This window comes from Syngnathus scovelli, chromosome 1 (genome assembly GCF_024217435.2).
Source record: "Syngnathus scovelli strain Florida chromosome 1, RoL_Ssco_1.2, whole genome shotgun sequence".
NCBI classification, from domain to species: Eukaryota; Metazoa; Chordata; class Actinopteri; order Syngnathiformes; family Syngnathidae; genus Syngnathus; species Syngnathus scovelli.
This window is the reverse complement of record NC_090847.1, coordinates 28,653,572-28,673,849: the sequence shown is the minus strand read 5'-3', so window position 1 is coordinate 28,673,849 and position 20,278 is coordinate 28,653,572. Positions and strand designations below refer to the sequence as shown.

Sequence of the window (20,278 nt, the reverse complement as noted above, 5' to 3'; positions counted from 1 at the left end):
GCTATCTGGTAGACTTGAGCTTAATATAGATGCTTTGTTTGTGTTCAACTAGTGAATTGACACGTTTATACAAGAACTGGTTGTGTGCATGTTCATCACGTGTTCGTTCCTCTTTGTCTGTGTTGTTAAAAAAAGGTCCGTTGCGATTCCTTGGCCCATATTTGAGCTTCTAACACCCCCGCACTCTACCCGGTAGAATATTGCTTCCACTCGCACTAATTAGCGACTTGTCATGTCTTTCTAAACTCGTCTTGATGCATGTTAAAACGAAGCATGTGTAAAATCTAGATTTTTATTATTTTTATTATATTTGATATATTTAATTCTTTATTCTGAGTCTGATCCTAGTGCTTTTAGCAGCAATCCAATCGATGCAGTCTATTTGCGTGTTGGGGTCTTCTGTGGCACACCCACTGGCGCGATCGAGTGCCTGGACGGAGCTCCAGGCTCCGTTTCCAGTTTCCCCGTCATTTAACACGAAGGTGGCAAAACATTTGTGCTCCAGGGAAATGTTTGGTCGTTAACACCGAGAGAGCAGCCAGATCAGTATTAAACTATTAAATGCTACTAACCAATTTTATTATTTATCCAGTCATTTAATCCAGGAGTGAATAAAAATGAAATGCTCCCTTTTTTTTTTTTTTTTATGACTCCATTTTGGAACACATATGACAGCGCTCTAATGTAGCGGCAAGCGGTTAAAGAGGAGGCGAGGCGATTTTCACATCTGCCAAAATGACCGGGAGGCTGAGGAAAATCATTTGCCTCCGCAAGGGCAGGTGGCAGTGACCCTAGAAAAGTTGAATCTGGAAATGGGATTCTCGGCCGGCCAACTTTCAAGGTTGTTTGAACGCAGCCATTAAGCCCATGACACAAGTTCTGCCGACTGGCAAATCTTTTTTGGCACACCATTTGGAGGAGAAGATGCTATTAACCGATACCTACCTGAAATTCACGAGAGCCGTCGCGTATTTATCGGAGTCAAATGAACATTTTGTGCATGGAGAGGCGTTAGCGGGCTGCTCCGGAGTGTTCCGAGACCCAAGAGGGCGTTCGGCGGGTTCTAATTGTCGCTTCTAATTGCCACGTGATTGCGACACAGTCAAGAGAACAAAGCTCGGCAAGGCGTGAGTCATCGGTTCTTGTTATCATGCAGGCCCGATCGGGCGGCTGGTGCGCCAAAGGTTTTTAGCCCTTCACTTTTATTTGTCTGCTTCTATTTGGATGGGAACAACAGCGTGCTTTTATTTTAAGAAGCGTGCACGCTGGAGTGAAAGGCAGTTATTAATAATCTGCAATATGAGCCTCTGTCCCAATTAAGGAGCTGCAGATGAAACCATTTCTTTGCGATGAAGAGGGCATTTGCAGAAATAGATCAAATGGATTACAAACAATATCGCTTTCCCTTACGACGCTTACGAAATTCGGAAAATTGAGGCTGCGCAGTATTCGCCAAGTCCCGATTGTGTCTGTAGGGGTGGAAATAAGGACGCCATATATATATATATATATATATATATATATATATATATATATATATATATATATATATATATATATATATATATATAATTTTTTTTAAATAACTTTGCATTTAATCACTTGTGTTTGGAAAAATTTAATTTAATTTAATTATGCTTGAAAAACACTTTTTTGTGGGTTCTACAGTTCAATGCATTTGGGGATTGTTTTTGTCATGGGCATTTGTCACATGTCAAATAAGAAAAATAAAAACCGGTAGAAAAAAAATCGATGAAAATCTTTTGGACTTGTGATCCTTCTAACGTCCTTGTTCATATTTTCAACTCGGGTTGTTTTGAAAGCTGCAGCAACTCATACCTGCTCACTCATGGCTTCAGCTTGTATGTTGGAAATTCAATTTTGCCACTGAAGCTTGCTTTCTTTTCTTTGTCATCCTTTTTTTTTTTTTCTTCTTCTTCTCCCCCCCAAGCCGAGGGGGGATTTTGTTTCTAAGCGACATGGAAGCACCGACATGACTGCGGCGACGCACGAGCCACCCCCGGTGCCTGGCTTTTCTTCTTGCCCGCTAATATCCTGTGAAATCCAGCAAAGTTAATTTGAAGGAGAAGAGCTGAACCTGAACTAAGCGGATTGAACTAATAAATGTATTTTCCATTTAACGCTTTCATTTTTCCCAAAGCCTGTTTACAAGCGCCGAATGATCTGCCTGGAAGTCAGGCCCGAGGCCAAATCTGCTTACGCTCGCCTAAATCTATTATCTGTGCTCCACCTTATGGGGGAAGTCGCTGCAGCCGTCTCGCAAACGTGATTCATGGAAATTTTCATCTTACGTAGCTGAGGCAAGGCCATTTCAAGGCTAGTCAAATTTGAGAGCTCCAATAACCCAAATGAGTTTTCTTCAAGTTATATTATGTTTTGAACATAAGTGCTTCAAGTCCAAGCTTGAGGTAACCCTGGAAATGAATCGAATCGCAAAACAAAATAGCGGCCGCCCTAAATGAGCAAATGCTGAACTTCAAACAAAGACGCTTCAATGAAACAAAATCTAAAAGTCAAATCTCTCTTCTTAATCTTTGCTACATTGTGTTAAAAGAAATTTGTTTGAAGGTCTCTTAAGCAGTTTGACGAAGACATTAATTGAAACTGCACGCTTCAAAGCTCTTTTTTTCCATTTCTTTTTTTTTTTAGGTCTGAATGAAGCAGTGCTGAATACTTTTTTATAATGCAAAAATCAAAAAGCTAATTGGGTTCAGTGATCAAATCAACTTGATTCATTTTACCAGAGGAACCTTTGAGTTACGGAACTTGCTTGTCCTACGATGCATTTTGGAAGTGTTTCAAATGAATCGAGGTGTCTGTACATTTGTTCAGCTGATATATTATAAAATATATTATATATATTACATATAGTATTATTTGTAATATTTGAATATTCGGAATAATTTTTTTAAATATGTATTTATATTTTTCATATATTTATATTATATTTTTATATATATTAGATTATTTTTTATGTGTATATATATAATATTATATTTTTATATTCCGCGAGGTGGCCTTGAGCCAGCCGCAAGAAGGCGTCATTCCACACTCGTAACAAAATTCTCAATACGCTAAGTCTTTGCATTGGTGCTTTTTGGCCTACTCTGAAATTTCAAATCTAGCCTTGACTTTTTGCGAGTAGCGTTTTGTGCTCTGCCTCAAAAAGTTCCGTAAATCGTATTTCGCCATGCAGCTAACAATCAGGCCAGCGTCTATAAAACCCTCAAATAATCACCCAAATGATTTCCTGAGTCGTATTAAACTCAAAGTGTGAACTATTAAATGTTTTATCAGCGCTAGCTAGCTGCTGCTGTTGCAAATCCACGCTCATTAACGCGGACTCAAACGTCAGCCGGTCCTGCATGAAGATTCTTATGATGGCTTGCCTCAGTAAGAAGGAAATTGTAGCTGAAGTTGATTTATTTATTTTTTCTCCTCCGTTATTTTCCCAGATTGCATGAGCGCTAATGTGTAGCTCATCGGCGTCACCGCTCGATTTGAAACAACTCTTGGTGGATCTGAGGAGAAGAAACACTTTTGGGTTTCATAACTTTTTGGTTTTCATGTCTATAAAACCCTCAAATAATCACCCGAATGATTTCCTGAGTCATATTAAACTCAAACTATTAAATGTTTTATCAGCGCTAGCTAGCTGCTGCTGTTGCAAATCCACACTGATTAACGCGGCCGCAGTTGGACTCAAACGTCAGCCGGTCTTGCATGAAGAAGGAAAATTGTAGCTAAAGTTGATTAATTTTTTTTCCCCCTCCCTGTTATTTTTGTAGATTGCGTTAGCGCTAATGTGTAGCTCATTGGAGTTACCGCTAGATTTCAAATGACTATTGGTGGATTTGAGGAGAAGAAACACTTTTTGGTTTCATGAAAAATGAATAATGGCGCTTGATGTGAGTTGCCAGACTACATTACTGAAGGGTTAACCGAAAGGTCCGGAACATCCAATTATTCCAGACTTCCGAGGACGTTTGATGCTTCTGTGAAAGAGACTAAGCCTTGTTTTCCAGATTTGGACGGGGCGGGCACGGCGGTGTTTGTCGGCGTGGCAAAGATTTTCCCCGGCGGGGTCGCCGGGGTTGAGTGCTTTGAGTTCTGGCCGGTGCTGTTGTTCTATATGAAAAGGCAGAAAGTTCAAAAACGGCCATTTGGCTTTTTAGCTCGGCGAGCCTGAGAAACGGTCCTTTTCCGAGATGATTGCCGTGAGGTGCGTGAGAGGTCAAACGAAGAGGCCAAAAGGATTGTCTTCCATGCTAGCTGTGTTGGCGCTTGCTACAGAGCACATCTATTAGATCTGGCCTATAATCTCCAAAAGCCGTATTGCCGGCGGCCCATTCCAAAGCTTCCGTCACTCGGTATCGGCGCCATCGCTCTGCAGCGACTCGCTGATAGCAGCTGGCGGGGAGACTCATTCTAGTTTTTGAGAGAGGAATGTATTTTATTTTTTTTCTTCATTGCCGCTGTAGAAATGTTCACATCTGGCCAAATTATAACTCATTGCATCTTGTCTCTCAAGCAACACAAGCCAGCTGTCTGTGCGGGTTTGTTTACCCGGATTTGGTATTAAGAGGCTGTTGCTTTCCACTACAAACATTGCTTACCGCCGCAGAAATGTAGACGAGAGCTTTGCGACGGCCGTGTTTTCCGATACCGTGCAAACATTCCAGATAATTGTGATCGTCGCTGATTTAGATGCATTTTAAATATACATTTTTTTATATTAAACAGTATTACACACTGAGGGACCCCTGTTTGCTTTGGCTCATTTGCTGCCACGGACGTTTAGAATCATCAGCTGGAATCCAACAGTTGACTGCCGCCGACGTCTGTATTTGTCAACTATAAATATGCATTGTGAAAATGGAGCAGAAAGTGTCTGGTGCAGTTTATGGACTGAATTACAAATGCCATGTAAAAAAAATAAAATAAAAACACTAGTATTCACCTTGAGCCGTGGGGGTGAGTCAGCGTTGCTCACTTCACATTTCATAGCTGGACATCTCTAAATTATTCTGCTATCAAAAAAAAAAAAGAGGCCCTTCTCAGTGTTGTTACTGTTGTTTTATAGAGTGAGATGTCATAAAAGCAAAAAATATTTTTAGTCAGTCGCTCTTGTGCTTCACGTTTAAAAATGCTGCTGATAACTTCAGAGGAGAAAAAGTTACTCTTTGAAAATCGCTTTCTCGCATTACGTTTGGTGTTTATATTTTCCCAGAACACAATTTTCTGGAGGTCTTGTAGAATCAGTCAAAATCCTCTAAAAGGTTTGCCGATACTGGGAACTCTGTCTGTAACGGCTGCTAATCAATGAGGTCAAGTCTAAATGAACAAACGAACGAACAAATAAATAAATACGTAAGTAAGCAAGTAAATCAATAAAACTAGTTAATCAGTTAATCAATTTTAATTTAGCAAAATTGCCACCAAATTCTATGCAAGAAATTCCTGTACACAGTCAATTTATGCTTGTGTGTGTGTTGATGATTGCGAATATATGCTTTGAACAGATGGCGTGTCAGGCGTTGTGATTTCTGTCTTATGCCTACACTTGTTTCATGGCCAGCTCACAACATTGGATCTGAGCGATCCAGAGTAATTAGCGCCAACTTAACATCTGTCTCGTCTTCTTTCCCACTCCGTTTCATTTTATTACGGTGTCTAGCAACTTGTGCGTATTTATTTCGTCAAGAGCCCAATGGAATTCTTCTCGAGCCTCGTTCCCCGCGATCGTCGCCCCGAATCTTTGCATCGTCGCCGTTATTTTCCCAACCGGGTTGGTCGCGAGCGAGACGGGCTCCGCTCGCAAAATGGCCGATCAGAGCCTGTTCTGTTATCTCGCGTGAATGCCGCCTCAGCACTCGGCCTCTTTATCTAAGTCGGTCGGGGTGCAATAGTCGTGCGGCCGCCGGAGGAACGAGATCAGCGCTAAAGAAGAGATCCGTGCGGGTAAAGCCGCCTCGGCCCGGCCGCCTACTTCCTCTCGGCGGGCTGCCGTCTCTTTTATTGTTTGTTTACGTGCTTTGGCCGTTCTTTATTGCTGCCTCCGCTTTTGAAATACTCCCCTCCGCCTCACCTATCAATTTCGACCTGAGCCCTCCGCCCAACGCCTCCTCCCACCACTGATTGCAGATTTACGGGAAAATGGAGCGAGGCGGACTCGGATGTCAACAAAACAGCCGGCACTCGGTATCTAATCCTCGGATCCTCCCTCGCCCGAGCGTACGCAAATAGTACCCGGGTATCTCCATGCTTGCCATCCGTCGTCATTCGTAACAATTATGCAAAGCCTTTTCGTTGAACACAAACGGAGCTTTTGGGTGATGGAGAGCCGCATCAATAAAAGGAATACAAACGCTGAGGCGGTGGAGCGATGTGGCAGACTGACTCAGCACGCCGTTTAATTACTCCTTACCTGGGCCAAAGGCCTAATGGAAGACTTGGAAGCGAGCCCGGACAAACAACGTTCCACTTGGCGTTGAGCGACAGGAAATCTTGGCTTGTTTAGATCATAACACGGTCCATGTAGAAAATGCAACACGACGTGGCAGGCGGCGGCTCAAAAGCTCCACCATGGCCGATGCATGAACTTCAGTGTCGGGCACTGCCGCCGCTTAGCCTTGCCAATTTTCTTTGGTCCTGCAGTGGCACAATCTTAATCGTCATCTTTCAGTGCCGATCATTTTTGGTGCTCACTTGGTCTCACTTTGCCAATGCTTCTACGGTGCCGGTAATCTCTCATCAATCAATCAATCTATCCATCCTATCCATCTTTGTTTTTCAAAGGCTTGTCATTCTTCAGTCAGTGTTTTTGTTCCTGCAGTGCCATGAATCTACGGTCCTTCTACGGTCCTCTATCTTTAGTGCTCATCCTTGGTCCTCCCGTATCAATGATCTAATTTCTCTTCAAGTCGATCTGTGTCCGTGATCGCACAGTGGCAATCAGCTTCGGTCCTCCGAGGCCAATGATCTTTTACCACTTGTATGATTCCTATTCCAGTTTGCGTTCTTTACATTGAATGTTATAGCGTCAAGGACCATCCGTTCTCTAAAAATATAGCTGACCGGCGTTAACCTTTGCATTTCACACAATTTCACAGCCTCTAGCGCTCCAGTTTCAAACTCGATGCCCGGGGGCCGGATCCGGCCCGCCACATCATTTGATGTGGCCCTCAAAAGCAAAATTGTGTGTCGATTCAATGTTTCTTATTAAAATACCAAAACTCGAGATGGTCTTTCCTTTAAATAACTGTGAGATATTGCACCATTTCTCCATCATACCAATTTCCAAATAAATAAGAATTTTTTTAAACTTTTCTGTCGTCTGTATGTAATAATATCCACCCATCCATTTCAATTCAAGTCATTAATGAGCAACCATAATTCCCATGTGGCCCGCAACAAAAATGAGTTCGACACCCTTGCTCTTACGTGACTTTCGTCCGTTTCACCTTTGCCAACGACTAATTGAACAAAGACGTACCTTATATGCTTTTCGAACATTGCCGCCCGGCTGATTAGAATTCTACAGAGTGCTCGTGACAGATATCAACCAGAGTCAGCATTCCAGTCTTTCATTTGGAGCCTGTCCTATTGATTTGTCCCATTAAGTCTTGATTGAAATTACAGGGAAGACGGCTGCTATAAAATACTCGATAGCTCCGCGCCCATCAATTACACTGACTCGAGATTGTGGAGGGAAAAAGAGTGCCTGTGAGAGGACTGATAATTTTTATGCCGCAAAATGACTGTATTTCTTTCCCAGGAGAAACGGGAGCGTTCATCTGCATGATCGCAATCAATAATGCAAAATGGGGGACCTTGAAAAATATTTCAAAAATCACACAGCATTGCCGCAGTTCTAATTCACGTGTGGTTCTTTGTGAGGTGATGTTAAAAAGAAGTCCAAGCAACTCCACCGGTCGCGGCTTATCTTAATTCCCGTCATTATTCAGGTTCCGGTATTCCCAAATTTTGATCCGCGTATGCTGACGCGATTCATTCCGACATCCTCCGGCATGGTCGAGCCCATCTCCAGATCAAACGTAAAGATGGGGGCAGCTAGCCGGGTGACAAAAATGTTCGTGCAAAGAAACGTGTTGACGGTGAGCGGGGGTTTCGGTTATTTTTTATGAATGGCCCGCTCGCTCGACACGGGGCGAGAGCTAAAGTGTGATACGGTCGAGATGGCAGCTTGATGGGAGGGACACGATGGCTGCTGCCAGATGGTGCTCACACAACCGCCATTATTTTTATTTATTTATTTTTTCCACTAAAGTGCAGATATGAGAGATATCGCTGAGTGTAATCAAACTTCAACTTTAATTAATTTAAATTTAAGTTACATTTTTGGGTAAAGGCCCGATTCTCTGATGTTTCTAAGATCAGTGGCCACCAATGGCGATGAATCTGTGCAATATTTACGAAGCCAAATTCAGTCCCTGATTGTGCTACGCATGTTTTGCCATTCATGGCAGATGTTATGCTTATTTGTTTTTGTGTCATTTCACAGTCTGTTGATGTAGCTGCCCTTAGCGAAATTCCTCAAATGGCTTTTTTTTTCTTTTGAGGTTAACTAAAAACCTTGGGCTCTGCAACCTAAAATGATTTTTTTTTTTTGTAAGGCAGCTACAGCCAAGAACATTTCCATAAAAAAAAAAAAATCTGTTTAACTCGAAAATTGAATATGCAAAAGATGTCAGGCATTTTTGAATTGAGCACGAATGAAATGGATTGCCCCGTACACAGTCACAAGCAATGAATACTATAATTACAGATTTGGGTCAGCATTACACAGTGGGCTTTCTGTATTGGCCCTGAGGTACTTGCAGCTATCCTTAATTCTTTGGAGGGGGACAAAAAAAATAAATAAAAACATCAGTGATGAATAAAATTTCCAGCGCTCGTCAGGAATGAAAAAGTGCATTTGTTGCTCAAGGCTCCGCTCGCATGCCATCATCCAATTATTATTAATGCATGCCTCATGGTTCATCTGGAGAAAAGCCTCCTTTCTTCTTTTCATTCACTTTTTTTTTTTTTTTTTGGGCCCTGTTTTCATTCTCTGGGCGGACTAAGGAAAGAGAGGTCAGGGTTTAGAAAAGCCTCCCTCCTCGGGGCTATAATTAGCGCCGCGTGCTAAGCGGCGACCAAGAAAATAACTCGACAACATCCTCCGGAGAGCTAGTCATGGTGGCCGCACACAAATTAGCCGTTAGAAAAACTAACATGCGCTAATGCTATCGTGACTGGGCATTTCCACATGCCTATCTCAAATAATGAGTTGGAAAAGTGATTCTAAGTGATCTTGAGGGGAAAGCGCCGACGACGGAGGATGGACGGCTCGGCTCGGCGCGGCGCGGCGCGCCCTCGTGTTCAATAATTCTCCTCCGTGGAGATTGCAGACGGCGGCAAGTAATTCCACTTGACGGAACAAGAGGCTCCTTTTGGAAGCAATTGGGAACAGAACCAAAGTCTCATTCAGGGAAGTTAATCCCCGTTAATGGGTTTGTTTAAATTCAATAAAAAGGAGAATATGCACGCAATGAATTATGAAAAACGATTAATGAATGCTCCGGCAAGTAATCATCTTCGGGATAAATATGCACATGCATATTCATATCCGCCCCCACCGCCAGCCGCCATCTTAGTGCGGAATTATACCGGCTTTGTGTTATTTTTCAATTCAGCTTTTTATCCCAGAAATGGAAGAATAATCGCTTGTTTGTCTGATACGGCCAGTTTGTTACAGTTTGTGCAAAAACTATTCATTCACATTTCCACCATTTTGACAGAACGGAAACATAATTTCACCTAGTTAGTCACCGTAGTTATTCTATTCTATTATTGTTATTTATTTATTTAATTTTTTAAAATGTAACTTATTTATTTAATATATATTATTATTGTTAGTTTAGATTTGTTGACTATCGGTCAGACGAAGGTTATACGTGTTTGTTTTAATATATATTTTTTTAATTTAAATTTATTTTATTTATTTAATATGTATTATTACTTTAAATATGTTGAGTATCGGTCAGACGTAGGTCATACGTTTTTGTTTTAATGAATTTTATTAATTTTTAAAATTATTTAAATTTATTTTATTTATTTATTTAATATACATTATTATTATTATTTTCGATATGTTGACTATCGGTCGGACGAAGGTCATACGTGTTTGCTGGTCGGCCGTTGATGCGCGCACCTGTGCGAGTGAGCTACTTTGCAAAATGGGCTCACTAATGAGTTCTCGGCGGCCATTGCTGCGAGCGAGCCAAGCGTTTCCGCCGCCGTTTGTCTGTGTTCCGCCACCCGGGGAAATGGCTCCTGTGCCGCCGATCCAAACGCAATTTGTTCCTCCGATATCAGCACTTGCATTTGCCCTAATCGTTATTCCCATGCATCATATTTACAAAACGAAAACTTCGACAACACGGCGTCTTCAAACGGCGACTAATTTCACAATGTGCAGGGGTTGCGCTTTTGCTTTTCCTCGCCAACTGGGGCCAGTTTATAAGTTTTTTTTTTTATGTCGTCAATGTTTGATAAATAGAAATTTGTGGCAATGCAGCACAATCTGCTTTACTTGCTGGATTTAGTTGGAGTCTTTGGATACGGCGTGACCATGTAAGATGACGATTGTCACGATTATCAGTAAAAGGGTGAAAAAAAGCTGCAGTGCACACACAAAGTTGAGCGGCGTATCATTTTTTTTTTCTTTTTCGAGGAAGCTTCGAGAGATAGTCTGAACTATTTCCACAAGATAAATCTGATCTTATGGCAGCTCCGCAATTTCCCGCTTCTGCTTTTTGCCCCAATATGGCGATGACGTCTTCCAGACAATAGCCACTTCCCAGAAACAGCAAAAAGGTTTGAAGCAGCGGGAGGGAGTTTGAAAAGAACATTATCTATGCTTGAAAATCCTTTTACGTCTCCAGTGGGAGATGGAAGTAGCCGCGCTGTTCTGAGGGTCGGGTATTAAATATGCGACGAGAAGGGGGTGGGGGGGATGCACTTCTTCCCTACTGTATGTATGTATTGAAAGGTATGCAACAAGGTCAGATACATTCCAGTCAAGAGGGAAAAGATCCTTAACTCACTATAGATGCAAATTTACCAATTGAATAGCTCCCGTGAATCCCCACAAGTCTCGGAAGACGGATATCTCTCGGCCCACCGGACGGGATTTAATGACTGGAAACAACAGCAAGGGTGTAGTTTCTTGCCATTACACCTTCAAGCTGTAGTAAGTGTAACTTTTGATTTGAATCCAAAAACCTTGAGGATTATCGCTGTGCGTGTCGGCGGCCATCTTAACGAGAGAGAGGGAAAAAGAAAATCAAAATCGTGTGCTTTGCCCAAGGCGAACATTCGGGTTGCAGTCTGGTGAAGAGTCAGAGGCGGGTCAGTCGCACGCTATTCCTCCCAGCAAACGTGCCTTTTGAATTATTGATTTGTCTGAACGTGCGTTTCTCCCACCTGGGCGTTAGGTGCTGATTACTCAGGTCCAAAAGGTTGACAGGAGCAATTATTGACTGCCTCCTTTGTTTCTCGAAAAGAAGACTCAACTCAACTCGACGCAACTTTATTTTTAGAACGACCACAGCCGCATACAAAGTGGCTGCGCAGAAAGTAAGACTAAAGACCTGACCTTTAACGGAAGATCATTCCAAAGGGGCCAGGTTTGCGAGGGAAGGTACGCTCCGACCATTTCAAGACTTAAAAGCCACATCTGAGTGCATAGTTTGATTCTATAGTTTTCCCAGTTTTTAACTAGATGCTAAGGTTGTTAGCCTGTTTAGCTTTATGTATTAGCATCAAGCTAGTGGATGGTGGCAAGACGGCTAAGTGGTTGATATTGTCTCATTTATTTTATGGGGGATAACTAACTGGCATATTGTAAATCAATATGCAAAAAAACATTTTTGTTCAAACATTAGTGTATAGTTTGTGTGTATAGTATTTCCAGGTTTTAACAAGATGCTAACGTTGTTAGCCTGTTGAGCTTTATGCGTTAGCATTAAGCTAGTGGACGTTTATACGACAGCTAAATGGTTAAATCCACGTATGCGTCCGCCAAACTGCACACCAGCTCCCAAAAGTGTGCTATGGATTAACCTCAAACAGTCATGGATATGACCTTTCTCACTTAAATCCTCCTTTTTTTTCCCCCACTGCACATTGTTGTCCACGTTTGACGGACGGCTTAATTAGAGCGCCGCATTTGCAGTTCGAAACGAGACGGCCGTCATCGGCGCGAAGCGGATCGATCCCGCGGTTGGTCCGGTCCGACTCGATGTGTACCGAAGCTGTCGAGGGCGGATTTTTAATCATGACAGAATGATGACGAATCAAAGTGGACTCATTTGAAAATCTCATTAAGGGGCTTCATTTGGAATTTTAGGAATTGTTTGCGCATTGATCGTTGGAACAGTCAATTGACTTGTATTTCACTTGCGTTTTTATTTTCGTCCTTGACATTTACAGCACAGCAGCCAATCAAGCTAGCTAGCAAGCTAGCTGCACAGCGAGGGGTTGGACAGTCAGTTGACGTTATTTCACCGGTGTTTTTTCTTTTTTTTTTTTGTCCTTGACATTTACAGCACAGCAGCCAATCAAGCTAGCTCACTAGCTAGCTCGCTAGCTGCACAGCGAGGGGCTGGGGGGAGGGTCTCGGGAGGTGGCACTTAAGCAGCTGCTGGCTTTCCTGCGGCGCCGGCGAGTAGTTGATGACACAACTTGCGCTTTGGTGACCTCTACTCCCCCCACCCCCCCATCCTCACACCTCCCTCTTGCCGACATTTGTCAGTCAGTGCCAGGTCAATATGGTGGCCCAGCCCGCCTGCCGGTTTGCCATGTGCTTCCGAGGCAGGAACTGGCAACGTTGCAGAGCAACATCATTTTCTCCCTGCCCACCTGCCAAATAAATCAAACCTCTGGGGTGGCTCTCCAATGATGCCATTTCCTGCGCTTGGACAGCTCCAGAGGAATCCCCTTCGTTTGTTTTCGTGCGAATTTAACGACGTCATCCAAATGCCGCACTTGAGGCTCTTCGGAACTCGAGCTGTGCAACTTGACTCGAGTCGGACTTGAGTCACCAATTTTATGACTTGCTTGACTAAAACTTAGGAAAGACTCGACTCGAGTGTTCCCAATATAAGATATATATAGTGACATATATTTTTTTGTTAACGTGACAGCTTCGCAACTTGCTAACTTCACTGTTACTCCAACTTCTGAGTCGTGAAAACCAAAAGTGGGGGGCTGGGGGGGTTGACTAAGCCAGGCAGAGAGTAAAAAGGGTGTCAGGGGCAGCTGGTGTGTGTTTGGCTCGGCCCGCTTGGCTGCGATCGGCGGCCACACTTCCAGAGGCCCCTGCGGGGATGACGGACAGGATAACTTGTAGTTTTTTTTTTTTTTTTCTCCTGGCACACTGTGTCCATGTGTGTCTGTGTGTGTGAATTGGGGCATGAGTGTGACACAGACAATGAATGACCAAGCGCCCATCGGGTACCGTGTCGCTTGAGCTCCGCTATAATTGGATGTAGCATTATTTCAATTGAAGCCATATTTCGGACACCTACCAAGTGTGGTGGGTTTCAAATGTCCGAAAAGTGTCTTTAATAATAGTCGCGCTAGCATTGGACGAAGGCAGTGAGCCGTGTTAAGCGCGAGTGCGGTTTTCTTCAAAATCAATTGAAGGGAATGACTGACATTAAAACACAAAATTTACGTTTGCCAATATCGACCTCATTGGACATTTTGGCCGCAGGTCACAAATAGTGTTCATCAATTTGCCCCCCCTCTCCCCTCATATTGACATGATCAGGGATCCTGGAATATTTGGCACATCATTTGCATAATTTAAAATTTTCCTCCTAAGAATGCAATAGAGCAGGGGTGTCAAACTCATTTTTTTGTTGCGAGACATATCGTAGTTACAGTTTTACCTCGTGGGGTTAATAATGACTTGTATTTTTGCATACACACAACAGCATAAAAAAAGTTGAACCATATTATAATTTATTTTCAAAGTGGGGTTTTAAAAAAAATTGCCGTATCTCACTTGAAAACAATTTACAATTTTGGTATTTTAACAAGAAACATTGAGTTGCCACTTAAAATGATCCGGGCCCCGGGTCTTGAATTCGACACCTGTGCAATAGAGGTCTACCACACTGAGTATTTTTCAGTGGTGTAAAAAGTTTGCAAAGCACTGGCTGGCTAACATTTCGATTTTTTTTCGCTACGTAATTACCATGATGTGTGCATAAATGAGTTTAATCTCCCAGGCCTAATATTCCGGTCTGTGTTGATGTGATGACATTTCAGCACGGGCGCCAATCCGAGAGAGTCCCGGCAAAAAACCTAATAACAACCTTCCTAATTAATTACAGGTCTCGAGCACGCGTTGGCTCTTTTTTGTCAATGATGCGATTTCAAAACCTCCAGGCGAGGTGTTTACGCGACAAGAGTGAAGAAATTGGTTCCTCCATCTGGGGAAATTAAACTGGCATCCGACATAACAATCAATGTGGCTCACGCTTGCGCGTTTTTTGGAGGCTGACACGATAGCGCAAATGCTACGTGGCCCGAGCTCCCGCATGAATCACGCCAACGTGCTATGAGATGGAACATTACAATTTGTTAGATGCGCGTGTTCCCATGGTGTGCTGTATCGGAATTTTTTTTATCTCTCTAATTTGAGCGCAATTCCGTTATTGCGCAATTTAGCTGTTGCATTTCAAAAAAAATTCACGCGAACATAAGCACTGCATTGTATCGAAAACACTTAATGAAAAAGTGAGCGCTTTTATCAGATTTTTACTCTCTTGGGCTCTGATTGGCTGCTGGTATGGTCACACCTTCTCAGGTAGATGACTTTTCGATCCGCGTCGACTCGCCAACTATGCCTAGGGCTGGAATGATGACGCGAATAACTTTTGGCTAACGGTTAGCCGCTAACCTGCGCTCATCTCAGTCGACTCTACGCCGTCATTGGCTGACTCACCAGGCCTCAAAGTGGATGTCCGCACTTGACAAAAGCTGGAAGTTGAATAGAGGAGACATTTGGTGCTTTTGGGACTCAGCGGGGTTGTCTGTTGCGGGTCATCAAAAGTCCTCTTAAATGGGTCTGGCCAGATTCGCTCTCCGGTCGGGGGATTGGAAGTGGGAACTCAAAGCCTGGCTCCCGCTGCTTTTGCCCACCGGAGATTACTGAGCCAGTCAAATTTTTGGATGGCTATCTTTGGAGGCTTACCAGTGAGGAGGGATCGGCCCACGCGGCCTCATCTGCCGCTCTCGTGAGAGCGAGGATCATCATTTCATTTTGACTTTTTACCTGCCGTGGCTGCGTGTCACAACTGGCCAGTGAGATACGGTTTGAGTTTGGGTGGACGCGCGCTTCGCTGTTGGCCCGGCGGACTATGCTACGACGACGCTGCGCGTCCAGAAAAGGTCTCGGCTCTCGCAGAGCGCAGTTTTAGCGAGGAGACTTAATTAAACGGCTCACCCTCGAGCACTGGAGGATCCTGTCGCCACTAAATCCGGTTTTAGGTAATGCCGCACTTTATTGTGACAATCAAGCCGTCCCCGGGGCTTCGCTTTCTGTGGAATCTAATTGAAAGGGAAACGCACAACAATGCTCCCGCACACACACACACACGCACTGCTGTTGCTGCGATAGACATGCAAGTGAGACAAAATGACAAAGATCGTCGGCATCAAACCTCCAACAATCGTTCTTGGCAGAGGATAAAGAATACTACATGACTGAGTCTTGCTCCCCCGTCTTTACTATGTTTGAAAAAGCTTTTGCAAGCAACAGTAAACACAAAATCAATCACTGGAAGAAAAACAAATTGTGAAAGGCAAGTTGTTGTAAGAGCAGGGAACAACCCCCAGATCTTTGTCTGCACTCCTGTAAAGTTCTTCGAAGATTTGCAGGTCGTGCTCTGCCAGGCGTGCATTTCAATCTTCATCTCATCACTTTCCTCCATTTTGAAACGGCCAGCGTTAAGTTAAATCGACGTTAACCTCTGCACCCGATAGATTGAAAAGACGGCGTTTGGCGTGGTTCCGTCTGCGGACCGTCATGAATTTGGCCGGCGTTTGATGAAACGCCTTCACTTCATCTCCATTTCTATTCGCTCCAGTCGATGGGAACAAAGAGCGGTGGCGGCGGCGGCGGCGGCGGAGGAGAAGCCAAACGCTTTCCGTTTTTGATCGTAATTGTCGCGTTTTGCCGCCGGGGGTCTATCATTATTTTATTTTTTTGTTTTCCAATTTTCTCCAAGTCGAGCTGACCCCAATTGACCGCAGTGAGCGTGTTTTCCATTCACTCCTTATCAAGACGTTTTTGCCATTATTTATAGAACAGCTCGCTCCCTTTATGCAAGGGAATTTAATTTCCATGCGTGGCGCCGTTGAATGAATGTAGTGTTTCCCTCTTTGTTGATTTGCCAGAACGTAAGCTGTGCAAAATCCTCAACACACACACAGGCACACACACACACACACCGAGTGCTCCAATTGCCGAGACCGAGCCACTATAGTATATTTTCATATTTTCTTTATCACATCCCTGTGAAAGGAAATTTCCATGAGAAGAATATCTTTTATGATAATTCGAGTCCGACTGATACAGAATTCTTCCAACTGGCAGTTCAGCTCAGCGTCTCCACATTTTCTTACATCTTTGGCTCGACGTACATACCCGCAGTTTTGATATTTTGAACCTGAAGTGCATAGTCAGGCCTGGAGTAGGTCGTCTGGAGCACCAGGCAGGCCAGGCTCTTGCAGCAGGTTCCTCCAGCCATTTTGAAAGGAAGGCACGGGGAGAACATCCAAACTCAACACAGGAAAGCCGGAGCTTAATATTTGGTGAAGTTGGGGAAGCAGTTGGACTGGCACTCTACAGACGGACTCCCTCCTGCGAGGTGAAGGACCATCACCCCCAACCACTCGGGAGTTCTCACCCGCCCACCAGCCCTTGTCTCTGCCACACAGGCGAGGAAATTCACAGCTTGTCATTGAGTGGAGAGAGTGGAGGGGGGGGAGAGGAAAATGCTGGTGGTTTTGCAGGATGGATGGATGGATGGATGGATGGATGTGACCGTAACTCAAAGCGTAAGCGCCGGAGCCAGCAGAAGCGAATAAAACACACTTAGCTTAGACTCGCGCCCAATAAAATCGACAGAATCGGTCAAGCCGAGCCCCCGAAAGCGAGCCCGAAGTTGTTCGTGAGAAGCCCTTTGCTGCACTCACTCGAGCGGCTTCAGAGAAACATGGCGGGCCATTCGACGTGCGCGCCCACGCTCGTCCTCACTTGCGTCCGTCGTGTCTTCCAGCAGCCCAAGGTGAAACCCCGATAATTGGTCACATGGGAAGAGCGGGTGCGGGAGGGGCAGTGTCGCCGAGCAGGCCGACGACGGAGCCCCGCCGCCATCTGCCACGCTCTCTGACTTTTTCCGACTTTGATTATTATCGCCTCTAATTTCTGACGTCCTATTTTGGTGTCGGATGCGGTGCAAATTGTCAGGCTGCTAATTACTCGCTGATTGCTGCGAGCTTTGAGCGCGGCGTGACGCTTCTTTGACGCTTGAAAAGTAATGTCCTGCGCTTTGCTTTAGCGCGGGATAATTGTCAGTCTTACTCCAGACACACACATACCGGCCCCTCCCCCATCTTTTGTGCTGAGTTATGGAGTTCAACAGGCAAGCATATGGATAGTAAATGCGGGAAAATCTTTTTGCTTTGCCTTCTTAATCATGAGCGCTTATCATTAGCGTCGTCACATTTTGTTTTGGTCGTTAGACTCGAGGGAGTGGTGGTGGGGGGGGCTTTACGTGATTAAAAATAAAATATATGGCCCGTTGCAGGCGGCGGCATCTGTCGCGCTCGCCGAAGCAGAAGTTCTGGTGCGCTCCGTCGTGGAAGCCTGCGAATGTATATATCAAAGCCATCGGGCCTCCACTTTGTTGTTGTTTTCTTCGTCTCTCTTTGATAGTACACTTCTCCTGTCAACAGCGATTGTAACGCTTAAAAGCAAGTTGGAGCTGACAGTTGAGTTGTTGCTTTGCTTCCATACGGCCTCGAGCGACTCAATCTTTGACCGTGAGCATTTCGAATCCCTTGCCGGTAAGGCTCCGATTCTCGGTTCCAACAAGTTGACCGGGTGGGAGTTTAGAATTTGTCTAAAGCTTGATGAGAAAGTCCGTCGGCTGTCGTAAAACCAAATCTGAACTCGACGGCGGGAAACAAGTCCAACATTCAGCACCTTGGACAGCACCGTCAATGGCACTGAACGAGTTAAGCCGGCGTTTCTCTGTTCAGACGTGGGAGTCGTTTGACTCGTAGACGTCGAGAGAAGCACTTTGCCGTCTGCGCCGCGGTTGGAAATTTTCATCTGCGGATCCATTTTCACCTCGGGGAAAGCGGCGACTTGCCGGCGTGTGTAATTTTGTCTTTCTATGACTGCGGGCGCGCCGCAGGAGCGCCAGGGCGCATACAAATATCTGCACATTTGTCATCCGTCGCCCACCGACTGCATCTTTCAAGTTTAATTCAAAGACGCCACCGCCGCTCGCTACCGGGGTGGGGGGAGGCCAACCGGGCGCAAACGTCGAGCCGCCCGTAGCCTCGCTGCGCTTTAGGGAGGCGGGGGGCTCCTTAGTTCAAAGCCTCAGCAGATCAGACGTTGGAGACAGACACTTTGCCGCTCCAAATCGTGCTAAAAGTCACATCCGGTTTGAGCTCCGACAACGGAGCCACCGGCGCCCCGAAAAAATGGCCCGAGGAACTGCTCTCGCGTCTGTTATTGAAAGAATTACCGCCAGTAAATAAGACCCCGCCCCCTTTTTATGTCTTCAAAGCGCCGCGCTCCATGCAGATTCCGCATTGAGGCGAGATTAAATGTGATTAGCGGTAATTTGCTTCTGCACATTTGTAATGCTTTTAACACTTTGCACTAACGGTGAATTCACACTCAGCTCACTGACATACACAAACACACACACACATTTCCTCAAGGGCATGAACAATAGCACACAGGGGGGAGCGGTGACGAGCAAGGTGGCGGATTGCTGTGACTAATTTACTGGCAGCGAGTGTGCTGGGGGGTGGGGGGTGCTGAGTGGACACGGCAAGGTAGCGGCGGCGGCGGCGTCTCATCTGAGGCCACGGCCGAGGCCCCCTCGGCGACGTCCGCACAATGTCAAGGCGCTGAGGCAGCAGAAAAAGTGGCTAATACACTTTCACATCCACTCGCCTTTGATTTTACATGTGTGTCTTTCCCTCGAAGCGAGTTCTTTTACCTAAGAACAAAATCCGTTTTCAAAATGACTCGAGTCCAAAGCGCAACGTCATCGCAAATGAAAATCTCAAATACAAAGACCTGAAAGGAAAATTCAGTTGACACGAATGCTTTCTCGAATTTGTTCAGGAGGTAAAAAAGGGTGTGCGTCAAGGTGACGGCATCTTTTGCTGCCAGCTTCAGTTCCTCTCCTGCCCCACCCCCACCTTTGTTTTTGTTTTTTTGATTGCGTTTTAACTTGTAGTTTTCCTTAGCATCTGTCGCTACTCTCCTTGTGCACGCCCTTCAATGACAAGAGCGTTCCAAGGCTCCAGATGGACCTCCCGCCCAGCTGACAAATACTCTACATTTCATCTTGTCAGAAATAAAAAAAAAGAAAAAAATTGCTTCACAACTTGGCACTCGCACAGTCCCACGCAGACGTCCAACATTCAGCACCATGGACAGCGCCAGTGGCTTTGCCGCAGCTTATTAGACAGCACGGGTGGCAAACTATATCTTGTGTTTGTACTACGTCACAAAAGTCTGGCTCTCGCTCTCTCGGTCTCTCTCTCAGTAGTTATGGTGCTTTGTTTTTATTGGCAGGGCAGTCGCTATACAAATTTTCAATTGATTGTAAATTGTTGGGCGGCCATGGCTCATGTGGACTCGTTTGAGAACGGGTCCAGCAGTTCTGAATCATTCAGGAGTCACAATGAATTGACTTGGTTGACAGTCCAGAAGCCTCCAGCGCCACGGGGCAACTTGCTAGCCACCTCAGGGACTTACGAGATTTGCCGCCCTTCTGCCACAAAGTCCAGATCAGCAGCGATGTCGCTTCAATCCGCGACTAATTGCTTCCCATTTCAAGAGCGACCTCTCAACGAATCGGCCCCGTCAGCGAGTTACCGCCGCGGCTCCGCCCCCCCTTGGGACTTTTATTGTGTTGGAAGC

General features: G+C 44.9%; 1 long non-coding RNA gene across 3 annotated transcripts in view; it reads left to right on the top strand.

Annotated features, from left to right (window-relative positions):
- The window catches only part of LOC125983983 (uncharacterized), a 279,094-nt gene that overhangs the window by 33,212 nt on the left and 225,604 nt on the right, over positions 1–20,278 (top strand). The window contains exon 4 of one of the 3 annotated variants that reach the window (XR_007486832.2): positions 1,952–2,141. The exons of the other annotated variants lie outside the window; for them this stretch is intronic. This is a non-coding gene — a long non-coding RNA (uncharacterized lncRNA). Of the gene's footprint in view, positions 1–1,951; positions 2,142–20,278 lie in introns of those variants that run through there. 3 annotated transcript variants of the gene reach the window in all.